The sequence below is a fragment of the Stegodyphus dumicola genome, chromosome 8 (genome assembly GCF_044657685.1).
Source record: "Stegodyphus dumicola isolate Sdum_Otavi_A_Nest chromosome 8, ASM4465768v1".
Classification (NCBI taxonomy): domain Eukaryota; kingdom Metazoa; phylum Arthropoda; class Arachnida; order Araneae; family Eresidae; genus Stegodyphus; species Stegodyphus dumicola.
Window position 1 is genome coordinate 65,052,103 of NC_140775.1, and position 13,850 is coordinate 65,065,952.

Consider the following 13,850-nt stretch of genomic DNA (forward strand, 5'->3'; position numbering starts at 1 on the left):
ATAATACTAAATTCTGTTTTATTCACCGAGGATATTTATGCTGAGAAAAATGAGTTAGTCCTCGCACAAAATCCGGAAATGATTCTCATTTACACTTGAGTTCAGTTTCCTGTATAAAATGACTTATTTTATCTTTTTCTCTAAACCTTATTCTTAGTGCTCCGACAAGTGTGTCCTTTAGTTGACATTGCTATGACTAGGCTTATAAGAAAGAGAATAATTCATGTGAAATTCCCCTTTATGTCAAGTAACGCAAATGCATTTTTAACATTATTCTTCTTATTTTTTTTACTTGGTTTGTACATTTTCGGAAAATCTTGAAAATCTCTCAGCAAAATTACAGTTTTTATTCAATTCTACGAAGCAAATTTGCATAGCAACTCGATATTGCCTATTTTCCATTTTCCCCTTTTTATTCAAGGCTTTGAAAGAAATGCCATTTGTCATTTAAAAGTATTGCTTACTTAAATAGGAAGCGTATTTGCTTTATAAAATGAAAATAATAAATAAACAAAATAAAAGGAGGGATTTTTCATTATGCATTAAAAAGATGGGCTTTTCTGTAAAGATGAAAGCAGTCGTGTTCCATCAGCCAAGATTTCCCTTTTACTACATTTGGACACTTATATTGAAATAAAAATCTGTATCCTTTGCGTACGTGCATATGTATTCTTATAACTTAAAATGCTGAACAATGCCACGAAAATAGTCAAGCCCGCAATTTCATTTGTAACAATAATTAAGGAAAACATCATAATAGTTTATTTTTATATATCCTATCATTACATACCAATTTGTTTTAGGTAAAAGAATATAAAACACGAGTTTTCGATCTTAGCAGGTCGTGACATTAAAATTTATCACCTGTTTAAAGCTCGTTCTGCATCTATTGTGTATCTAGCAGCCCAAACAACTGCTTTTGGGCAATAGTTTCTAATACATTCCTCATCTAAAGTGATACTTAAATGCGAATCCGAAATGTAACATAACTGCCAGTTTTCATTACCACTGAAACAAAATCAGGCAAGTAGATAAGATCGCTGAAAGCTGGTAGATCAGCTGAGATCCTGAAAGCTGACAGCATGGGATGTTTCGTGATTTTTTACTTGTCCAAGCCAGTTTCTCTAAGAATACCTTCTACGAAGTCATTTTTTCTCTTAACCAGACGACTCTAGTATATTTTGAAAGAATCTAATAAAGTCATAATTCACTGCAGCTGAGTAAGTCAACATGCCGCCGCAATGAGATTTTTCGTAATGCTATCTAAATTCAGAAATGCAGAAATGCATAATCAAATCAAAATACTTTTTGAGTCAATAGTGGGACTGGATTTGTAGATAAATTAGTTTATTTCGAAGCAAGAGACATGAAAAATGAGCAATGCCATCGCCGAGACTCGAACCTCGGAACTCTTAGGTTTCCTTTAGAAAACTGTCGGCTAGACACTCTGCAGACAGCAATTTCAAACGGGCACGAAAAACAAAAATTTCATGATGATCATAATTTGAGAACTATTTTCATCTTATGTTTGTTTAAGTTCATGATTTCTGAAAGACAGCAGGTCCGTCAAAAAGGAAAGAATGTTTAAAATCTACAAAAATGTTGTTATCATAAAATAAATATTCGTTAGAATTTAAGTTTGATATTTATTTTTCTACTAGTTATATCATTTCGTTAAATTTTCCCTTTTTTCATTACAATGCATAAGATTATATTTTTTTTCAAAAATTTCAGACCAGTATTAGTGGACTAAATTCAAGACGCTAATAAAACAAGAATAAAATAAAATTAAAAAAAACAAACAGGCCAAACAAAATTGTGGGATTTAGATATGAGCACATGCCTAGCTCGTATTTTTTAATCAGCAGGTACGCTTCTCAAATTTCCACGTTACATATATGTTTCATATTACATATCATTTGAATTTACATTTCCTGTTTCCTGAAATAGCAGTGCATACCAAACGGATAGCAGATTTTTTTAGACACAATATATTATGGCAGATGGTTTAAGATAATATTTTAGTATAAAGGAAACTATTTATTTTTCCAGGAGATCTTACACTGATCCCTGTGTTTATGAGGAAGCGAAAATTCATAGCTCAAGAATATCAATGTCTTGTACATTATGAAATTAACGAAATGCGCTTTAATGAGTGGTTAATTTGTAGAGTCATTAGGTGGAAGCAGAAAAGATGAAAAATATGCAACCGCCTTCGCCGGGAATCGAACCGCGGACCTCTGGAATACCGGCCCAGCGTGCTACCGTTACACCACGAAGGCACGCTAGGGAAGTGGGAGAAATACCTTATAAATTGATTAAATACTTATACCAACTAATCAGAAAAGAGAGAATGGAAATTTATAATACGTCGGTTTTAGATGGTATTCTATATATAATGAATGCTCAATTTTTAAAGGTTTTGAGAATAAACTTCATGCATTAATTATCACAAATCATTTCTTAATAGTCTCCCGTTTGCTTAAGCTAGTTTTATTACCTCTGTGTATCCTTTGAATAGGTGATAATATAAACAATGCTTAAGAATTAAAACACCTCAAAGCACTATAAATAAAATTCTTATCTTCTAAATCTTAAACCTGCTACAAGACAACCAAAATTACCAACGCATTTCTGGTATCTCCCTAATGATTCATTAACATGAAGAAACAGTAAAGTAAAACATTTGAACAGACTTAAAATTATGAATACATTGTTGGGTCAAACTTACTTCATTTCATCATATTCGATAAATTTACCACCTGATATTTTGTGGAATAAAATAAATTTACTAGCCTTGTCTAGCTACAAAACGGAAGAAGTACTAAGAAATGTTCCCGTTCTATTTTCATTTCTAGAAAGTGAAATTTCGATTAGCAGTATTACGCGTCAAGGAGCTAATCAAAATCACGACGATTCCGGGGAAGAGCAAACACTGGATTTCGGATTCTGCCTGAAGTATTATAGCACTGGAATGTTTAATTTCCGGAGAAGGGTTGAAACTTGTGGTCAAAATGGGTTTTGCGAATTCTATATTTAAAATTTTGATAGTTCTTTTGTTCTATTCTAGGTCTTTTGAAAACCGGCTGTTGAAAATTCCAAATGCATATTTGATATAGTGAATAAAACGGTGGCACTAGGCAAAAATACTTTTTAGAATAGTTTTTGTAAGAAAATTAATATCAGCTTTGGAATATGAACAAACAAGAAATGATTTTATTCTTCCGATACACCAAAAGAAGAGTAAAATGGATATATACCTTTTTAGGCCTAGAGTACAGAAACACAAACTTATTACTTTCATTAATAAAATAAATAGTTGCGTAATATTAGCAATTTCATATGTATAATACAAGGTGCGGCAGGGAAATTACCTTATTTCAAAAATGAATCACACAAATAGTATAAACGATATCAGTTTAATTTTTTCCAAGTTATAGAGAGACACAAAGTTTATTTATTTATTTATTTATTTTTATTACGGTTTAAAAATAATATCATTAAGGTGGCCTCAGGTTCTGGTCAATGCATTGAGTTAGTTGAGTTTTGAAGTTTCTTTCCACTTTTACCAGCATATCAACGGGCATATTGTCGATAGAAGCTTGAATATTGTTCTTCAGTTAAGCCAGGGTCTTTGCACGTTAGAGATTTCAGATAGCCCCACAAAAAGAAATCATACGAGGCTAAATCAGGCGAGTGCGCTGGCCACTAACAATCTCCTCGTAAGGAGATAAGGCGTCCAGGGAAACGTTCTCCATAAATCCTGGTCAAATGATGCATATTCTGTACAATGCACACCAAACATTCACGCGTTCTTTACGGAGTGGTTGCTGATGAAATTCTCGGTGATTCGTGCCAATCCAGTAGCGCATGTTTTGCTTAATACATGCTGCAACCGGAAAGATGAATATGAGCCTCCTCGCTAAAGAACACAAGGGCATCATGAGGCGTATTGTCAAGAACGGCATTGCATGCATATTTTCGTTAAAGGAAGTCACGAGGATTAAGTTTTTGCTCCACTGCCAATTTATATGAATGAAAATGCTGTACGTTGAAAAGTGCGACTCCAACGGAGAACGTGCGCTCCTCTCTCGTCCACTGTATGGTCGGTACTAAACCTACATGACATAAAACTTTAGATACCGCTATTTTCAATGAAATGCGCGCGTTTCAAATAAGGAAGTTTCCCTGCGGCATACTGGATAAACAAACTTGATTGACAAATATTTTATAACTCACATTAAAATTGGTTATCTAATCTCTGAACAGAATTTACGGTTTAGGCCGCATTAATTCTGTTAATAATGTTGCTTCTTTTGTGTTATTTAATAAGGCAGTCGTCTGCTCATTTTAGCTGATTCAATGCCCATTTTTAGAGTCGGCCAAAAATAGACAAATATGAATTACAGATAACATGCTGAAATACATTGACACTCTCGATCAAAGCACCTGCATGAAAATTGCTTACTCTATAACCAAACAGATAGGAAAATGAGCAAGCGGAATATCATACGTTGCCTCTGATTAAAATTCACTCTTCAAATTCGCATTTTATTAACTCACATCTTTACTAGATGGGAATAAATATACTCACACGTGATCCCGCTAACCTGTTAGAGAGATAATATTCAACTCACCGTTAGATAAAATCATACTCCAAATAACGATTAACGGAGGAGTTCAAGCTACAAGAATCAGCGTAATATTCGTCAATTTGTAGGATTAGTTTCAAACTAGTTTTTGGTTCTACATTTAAAACTTCGAAACTAATACTAAATTATATATCTCTTTACAATTTAATAAAGGAATTTTGCTCTCAGGGTCTCACTCTGTGAATATGAGTGTGGTAACTTAACTTAACCAGAGGTAACCTAACCTTTCAGAGGATCGCTTCCAAATTAAGACATGAGTCATGATCCCGTGGACCTACTGATTTTTGCTCTCTTCTGTTCATGTCCCCTTTTATACTGCTTCTATTCTACTTTCTGTTTTTATCATTAGAGGTTGAGTTCGTCATGAGATGCTATTACAAACTTAGCATCGAATAGCGATCTCTAGCAGCGAATGACGAGAAAAATGCCCACGTGTTTGCGTGCGTGAAGACCCTTATCGTTGGAAAGAATGTCCTGGTGGTTAAGGGGACACGCACGCTCCCAAAAAGCTGCTTTTGTCTCTGCTTCAGCGAAACAAGATGCGCCTTGTACTCTTCACAGGTTAGTCTCCCAACCTTGATTAGACTGCGTTTAAGGAATAAATGATTGAGTATCGCTACGTCCTGGAAAGCCGGGAGTGGATCATTTGTGACCGTAGATGTCTGGCTAATTTTAACATAGGAATCTGTTCTTTTGTTAGGGTGAGTGAAACAGTAAGACCCGAATTTCATTTTTTTGAACACGGTATCTTCAAATTTTTCAATTACTGTAATTAAGCCATAAAATTCTAATCCACACCATCCGAGCACTGAACCTATCCTCACATCTACTGTAAAAAAATAAGTATTGTAGTAAATGTCAGTGAACCTAACAACTGCCGCAAAAAATATCCGCTTTCCTGGTAAGCTATTTGTAAGAAACATAACGCGTCTTCGTTTTGGAAACTTCCTCATTGATACAGTTTTGGCCACCCAGTTTGCTTCTGCAGTTTACTAAACTTGATGAAACAGCTATTTTTGCGTCACGCCATAAAACATTAAAATTTTGTTGAGACGTGGTCTTGGAAATCTACTTGCTGTTGGTTTCAGGAGAAGAATTTGTTTCTGAGCTAGCAGACCAAAAGATTTCTGCTGCTGGGCGGATCAAGATGCGTAAGGGAAGTCAGTTGACTGGTACGACACGTGATCCTAAATCTCACCTTGGTTTATCTGTGAAAGAATATTAAAGTCTGAATATTTTTATTATCTTTTAAAAACTTATATTCAAAATCCTGTGCGATTCTTCCATTTTGGCCATTCTAAGATGCCCTCTATTGGCAACCTGATATGCGGATAATATTCGACAGTCTATCACGATATCGAAAGTTGCATATTCAGGCCATTTTATGTAAACTGGAAGGCTAAGCATACAACATTTTCTCGTTCGTGACCAAAATGGAAGTCGGAAAAGCAAGTTCGGGCAGATTAAGTACAAATAATATATTGCACGTTGAAGCCAGCAGGACAGTTCAATGTTCATTGCCACAAACAAATTTTGATCCACTAGTGTTGCAAAGTCAACTCTATCTATTGCTACACAAATTAATTTGCAGCATGGTTAACATTACATCATCAAAAAAAGCCAAGAACAAGCAAGCAGTATTAAAGCCATGAGAGAACCAACACAAGTAACACAAAAAAAAGGAAACAATAGTGCAAAACAAAACAAAAGATGGTCCTAAAAACAATAAATAAAAGTAGAATTCTTCAGTAAACGTTCAAGACAAGATATTATATCTCATTCTCTTGATTCAATAAATATGGCGATAACAAATGTGTTAGAAATCCATGAATCCACTACCTTGCACGAAAACCCCAAATGCAACATCGGAATAACAAATATCAAGCATAATGGCTATGCTTCACACTCTGAAATTGTCGCGTATTTAATAGCGAAACAGGTCAACGGCAGTTTATTTCAGCACCTAAAAGAAACATGTCTTTATTATTAAAATTGACTTTGCTTAGATGACGTTTGTTACTGTTTCAATACTATGAATTTAAATGCATTCATGTTATTTATTTTACTCCTTTATATCTGAAATAATTACCTAAGTTTTCTATTCTTGTTTACTTAAGCATTCATCGTTTTATTACTCTATTTGATTTTACATGTCTGTTGTTATTTTGTACTTGCGTTTAGCGATAATGTTTGCTGAAAACCTGTGTTAGAAAATACCTAACACGTGTTTGGGGCATGAAATCTCTCAGGCTGTGCTCCAAAAACATCGCTAATACGAACGCTAATAGCAGAATTTCAATATAGTTCTTTATTTGAAAAGAATTGGTGAAGTAGTTTTGTTTTTACAGACCACAAGGAAACTTTACTTGAAGTAAGAGGAAATAAGAAAAATATATTTAGATAGAGAAGTGGTCAGAAAATTATCCTCTAGCTCACAGGTTACATCACCAGTTCATTATTTAACCTTTAGAAAATTATTTTCATTGTGAAAAGTTGAAGACTTTAATTTGTTCTAAATTGAATAAATTAGCTTGAATGTATTTAGCTGCTGAGGTTTATTTCATTTCTTGAGAACGTTCAGAGTACATATTTCACATCTAAAAAGCTAAACTCAATACTAACCGTCTGATTGCATTTCTCGAAATCATATAAATTCCCTACAGAAAATATTTGATGAATGAGCTAATCTATGCCTTATTTTTCGAAGAAAATAAAATATATGAGTTATAATGCAACTAACTTCACTTTATAAAGTAATATATGATGGGGTGTTTCTAAATAACGGCAAAAAAGTTCGAAAACGGATGTGTGCTTCTGAAACTACTCAGTTATTTTATGTTTGACTGATGATGTAATTTAATCATTCTCATATACTTCATGAATAGCCTATAACTTTACCACTGTTAGCTTAATTGATTTTTCATGCTGCATGATTATAACACGCTTTATTCAATAAATACCATTAAAATGTGCTTTTATGTAGATCTCAATTTTGACTTATTATTATTCTGTTGTATCAGCTTTCGAGCAAATCACAGAAAACCTGCTCCGGTAAATGTTAAGAAATATAATTGGCATTTCAATCCAGCCCTTTAGGCAGAAAAGTTATCAGTTTACCTGTAATTAATCTAAAATAATGTGACCATATATATAATTTTAATATTAAAAATCACAATACTTAAAAAAATCTTTTATGTGTTATTTTATAAAAGTAATGTAAAATAATTAATTTACTCTAAAAAGTACGAAAAGATTATATAGGTGACAGAAGCAATTGCAATACTGTACTCTCTGAAAGTATTAATTCAAGAAGTAGGGATCACTACTATCACAATGGTTCACCAAAATTACTCCTCTATTGGCGACTCCTAATACTATGCAATTTTTTTGCTTTCCTTATTGCAGCTCCTCAATTTCCCAAAGCAAGAAAGAGGATAAATGTGCAACAAGGCCAGCAAAATCAGAAAGTGCAACAATGGCTGAATGCCACGCAGCCATTTCTTTACTCGGAATTCCCATACTTCCTTGACCAGCGGCGGATGAGAAGGAAGTGGTCCCTCTGTGCATCAGGAAGCACTCATGGCTGAGGCCCTAAAGGGCCTTTGAGTGACTCAGTGGCAGGAAATGGCGCTCCATAACACCACCAAGACGAATGGAGAGTGACTGCACAATGGGGGACAATTGAAAGAGGTCGAAGCCAATTGGAATCACTGTCGACGAATGAACACAGAGGAGGAAAATTAAAGAACTTAGCGCCATATAATCCTATTCCGGCTAAGAAAGCGGCTTCAGAAATATTCTAGCATAACGTAGAAAGGATTTCTAAAAAAAAGAGGGGGATTGAATTTGTTTTCTTGAAGCCTCGCTCTTAACATCTAAAATACCCAGCCAATTCAATTAACTCTCCTGCAGTTTCGTTTCGCCTTTTGAAATAATGGTAATCAGATAAGAATTGAAAACTCATGTATAATGAAAGCTGCATAAAAAGCAACTCCTGTGCACACTCAAAGCAGTAAGAGAAAATTAAAATTTAATGAAAAACTATTAGAATGGCCAAAATACTCCGTATATAATCCTTCTGACTGTTGCTTTCAAAACACCAAAGAAATTATCAATTAATTTATGTATTTTTCTGGTATCTGTTAAACTTAACATTTATTTAATTTCCTAGTATGTGCAAAAATCATGTTACCTTTCTTCTCTTGCATTGCTTATTACAGCTTACCACAACTGTTGGGTTTAAATCAAAATTTTCTTCTATATATATATCACATAACCATATAAGAAAATTGCATATATGCGTGCTTTAAAATATTCAGGTAGATCAGAATATTTTAAAGCACGCTATTTAAATCACTCCTAAGCGAAAGGAAACGTGCTGCGGGAAACGTCTTAATTAAAAATGGTCAGAGTTAAAAATAATTTAATTTTTAATAATGCTTACATATAACTAAAAAATCAATACTATTTGTAAAAATTTCGTGAAGTAAGTGACAAATATAAGGAAAATGAAAAATATTAACAATCAACCTAAAATTTTAAAAATATCAATCAATAAATAATAAACAAAATCTTAAATATAATTGCAAAAATACATTCTTAAAAAATGCAGCAGTTTGCAGGTGAAATAGAGCAAAACGAACGTAACTGGGAAGAAAAGTTTCTGATATCACATAATGTAGTAACTCAACTGTTGCAGTCCGAAAAATGGTATAAATAAAATAAACAATATTCATTGAAAACAGAAGAGTTAAACAAATTATACATTCTTTTAGCATGAATGCAATTGAAATACATAGAATTTTTAATTTCACCATCTGCTATAATAAACCCTCGAATTATAGGTACTTTATGATGGGGATCATTACTTGATTAAAGATTAAATTCTAGTGAAGTTAGCGACTAATTTCTTTCAGGGAAACGAATTATTTCATCTTATTACGTCATCACTGGTTTTAGCTTTTAAGTTTTGAAAATCCGTGTCATAGAATTTAACTGAATGAATTAAGAATAATATTGAACGGCGTAATTTTAAGTAGTTTTCTATATTAGCTCTTTTAAAGAACAAAAAAAATAATAATAAATTTCAATAATTTTAAAAACGAATTATTCTACGCTTAGTCTAGACTAGTCTGGTAAATTCTGCCGATGGTTAATTAGGTAAGAGAAAGATCTCGGTTAATAAAATACTTGAATATTTTAGCAAGGAATACGCTTCTATTATCAAATACCTAATTAATATAATATTACGTCAAAATTTTTATTTTTTACACTACTTTCATTGTTTATAGAGGCTAGTCTTAAAAAAAAAGAAAGAAGGAATTTATGTCTACACGCTTTGCGGAATACAAGGTCTATTAAACAAAATGTCGCTATAAAATTACTTTCACGTTTTAAATAGTCATATTATGACAGATCATTCTAATGTAAACTCTTGGAACTTTGCGATACCATCAATTAAATTTCTGAATTATAAAATATTTTATTACATATTCAAACGATATGCCATTATTTTAACTATTAAGTGAAACGTTATAACATTATTACACAATATAAATTATAACACCATAGTGTGCTTTGCTGCAGATAAATAACATAAACCGTAAAGCATACATTGTCAAGTGTAAAATTTAGGAACGTAAAGTTTACTTGGTCTGATTAAGCTTTTTATTGTTGTGACAATACATAATGGGTAGTAGTTAACTGTGATTTACACATGTGCATATACGTTTTTTTAATTTTTCTGTGCAATTTTCCATAATAAATCCTTATCAACTTTGATTTCATAAACTGAATTCAGTAGCTATGAAATGGTAGCAATAATATTAGGGATCATAATAAGCAAGACTATAAAAATCAAATGATAGTTTCGAAAGCTGTAGAATATCAAGTACTGAAAGCATTGAAGCGGTGTTCATTGTTTTCACTAAGCGTATTTTATGTTCAGAAAAAATTGCATTTGCTACTTGAGAAAAATAATAGTTACACATCTCATGTGCAAGCAATCCAATGAAATAAATGCATAGGCAGGTCTCGAATACTTAAGGTTATCAGGACTTGTATTCCTTTTAATCTGTTTTGGGAACATGACGTGTCCTGAATGGGAACAGGGAGCTTACTCAAGTTATGTTCAAATAGGTGTGGAATGGACAACACAAGCAGGAAGAGTTAACTTTACCCTTTAGTTTCTACAATATTATAGGTACTCCCGCACTTCGGGATACAGAGACCAACCACTTATGGTCGGAACGTAAAAATATAAAACTACTAACTAAAATTTTAAATAAGAGCTGACTTTGAATAGTTTACACAAATATCTAATACTGGCCTTTTAAAATATTACGTATGTAGTACGCAAACTGCCGAAAACTATAATACGTTTTAAATATCAAGAGGACTAAACCTCTGGCCTTAAAGGCAGACCGCAACTGATTGAAAACTCGCGTGTAATGCAGTGGCAAGGCGACTCACTTTCTCTCTATCTTAACTCTTGGCAAAACGCCACAACATAAATACTTGGGCGTTAGCAAGTACAATTTACATAAACAAGTTAACGCGTTTAATTCTGGCCGGAAGTGGAAAATAATAGGGGAGAGTATAGTTTTAAAACAAAATAAACGTTAGTACAACTTAAGATCCTTACAAGGTTTTTTACATTAAATAAATACGCAAGTTAATACGTGGGATTAACTTACGATCAAATAATACGAGGGCAGAATCTTGCTCTATCAAAAACTATTTTTAACTGCTTATTTTAAATATGATTGTTTTTTGCATTTGGAATTCTCGGATATGAAATTTGAAATATGGAAAAAATATGTATTCTGTGTGATATTATGCATTGAAATATGCATAATCTCCCTCAGGATACATAAAAGAAGTGAGTCATGTTTACAACAAAAATATATCTCCTGTTTTAATGAAAGGTAGATTTTATAATTCAGATGGAGTAAATTTCTTTGTTGTTTCTTAGTATACAGAGTAATTATTACATGCTATGAAACATTTATTAAAAATTAAATTTCCGCTTTAGAAATTTTCAATTAGTTATTTTCTGTAAGGTAATTTCAGCAACTTATCAATTTATATTTAAATAAATTTTGAATATGAGTGTTTTTTCTATGCAAAACATTAATCACGTGCAACTATGTATACTTTTTAAAGTTTTACTTTAAATCCATATTTAAAATTTAAAGTAGCATATATGAAATTGAAAAAATATCGGTTTTATCGACATGCATATTTTAATAATTTATATATATATAAACCAACTGATAAAAAATTTCGACATAAAATAATGCAGAGACATTATAATATGACTGCATTTTTTATCAGTCGAAATTTCTTTAACATAAGCAAGAGAAGGTGAAATACTTGAATGCTTTAAAATTTCAGAAAATACCCAAAAAAGAAACATATTGTCTAAGCACCCGATAAAAAGTAACCTGTACTAAAATAAAAATCTTAATACTTTTCATGAAATTTTGGAATATCAGATCCGTATTAAAATCTCTAGATTTTGAGCAAGGAACGTACCTGAAAAATAGAAACAATCACTGTCTTAGGAAGGAATGGAGTTCATAATATAGCAGCAATAACAGCAACAAAAAATAACAAAGAGATATCTAAATGGAAAATACATGTAGACGTCTGTGGAGAAGAATATTGCGCGACGAACAAAACAGAAGAAAAGAAAAAGAATTATTTTCCCGCGGAAAAGTATAAAATTCCTAGAATTGCGAACTTGAAAGTCGGGCTATTGCAGTTTATGTTTGTTTCGAGAGTCTTTACTGGGACGAATATTTCAGAAGTTCCACATTCTTACTTTTTTTTTTATATCCTGTTTCTGGTGACTCCAGTCGCAGCTTGGAGGGCAAATATTAGCCATCCTGAGCAAAAGCATAGTAAGAATTCCCAAGAAACTTCGAGTTTCCTTCACGCAAATAGACCCCTGGTGTATACAAGAGACGTAGTAGGGGCGGTATGCACATTTCCACATCTAAATCTAAAGTTTGTACTTTACGTGATAGAAATATATAAATGTCTGGAGGAAAAAAATATCCTAAGCTTCCCAAAACAGAAATAAATCAATTCTTTTGCGTGGATTTAATTGTTACTTGTTATGCTGAGGGCTTTAAATATTCTGAACTAAAATTATAATTTTGAATTCAGGGATTCATTTTGATATAAATGTCTACTTCCTTAATTTATTTCGGTCGTCACTAGTGACCGACAATTTAACTGTTTTAGTCACAATGTATGATAAATTTTAACTAGCATGTTATTTTCGATGCTGAATCCTTTCTACTTTAGTTCTGCGATTTTACTTTTTTAGGCACATCGTCAGATTAATTTTAACTAACATGTTACTGTTGTTGCTGAATGCTTTCTGTACTTCTTCCATTTCAGCTGCTTTACCAGGAAATGTAAATAACTTTAAATAACGAGCGAACAGCTAAATTTAAGGAATGCGCTTACATCATCGGAATGACCTGCGGTGAACCTGCTTTTCTCTGCTTGTGTTACATTTTTGCAAGAATTAAACCTCTTTATTTCAGAAATTTCTTCTTTGATTAATTTCAAATTCAAAAAAAAAAAAAAAAAAAAAAAAAAAATACCTGCGATTAAGTTACTTATTTATATATGATTTATTTAAAGCTTGATACAAAATTAATTAAATTACATATTTTTAGTATGTACCCTCTGATAAGAGACCCTCTATTTAAGGGACGAAAATCTGGTGCGGTTGTGTCCCTTACTAGAAGGTACTACTGTGTTTATACTTCTTATCATCAAGTTGAAGTATAGTTTTGTTATTAAGTTGCTGAATTTTTATTGTTTTATACGTTTGTTGCCATCAGTCGCGTTGTATGGTCCTAAGTTAAGACGAGATGGAATGTTGTCCATAAGTCTAATAAAACTGCCTAAAGTCTATCATAAGTCTAATACCCTTAAGTGAAATTTGAGTCAAACCTTATAAAACATATAACCAAGTATATGATAATATCTAATTTTTGGAGGAATTAATTAATTTCTTTACATAAAAATTTTTTGATATTTAGCTTATTTTTTAGTCACAAAATTGCAGGGAAATGATAGCAAAAGAAAATTACTGCTGTAAAATTGTGTAAAATCATTTCTCCTAATCACTGCAGCAATTAATATTTACGATTATATCTTCTCTTATTCAAAGATTTC

The 13,850-nt window shown here is 32.4% G+C and overlaps 1 non-coding gene across 1 annotated transcript; it reads right to left on the minus strand.

Annotated features, from left to right (window-relative positions):
* Positions 1 to 11,928: 11,928 nt before the first annotated feature.
* Positions 11,929 to 12,036, minus strand: LOC118196254 (small nucleolar RNA SNORA14). The gene has a single exon (XR_004759399.1). It is a non-coding gene; the product is annotated as a small nucleolar RNA SNORA14 (small nucleolar RNA).
* Positions 12,037 to 13,850: the final 1,814 nt, after the last annotated feature.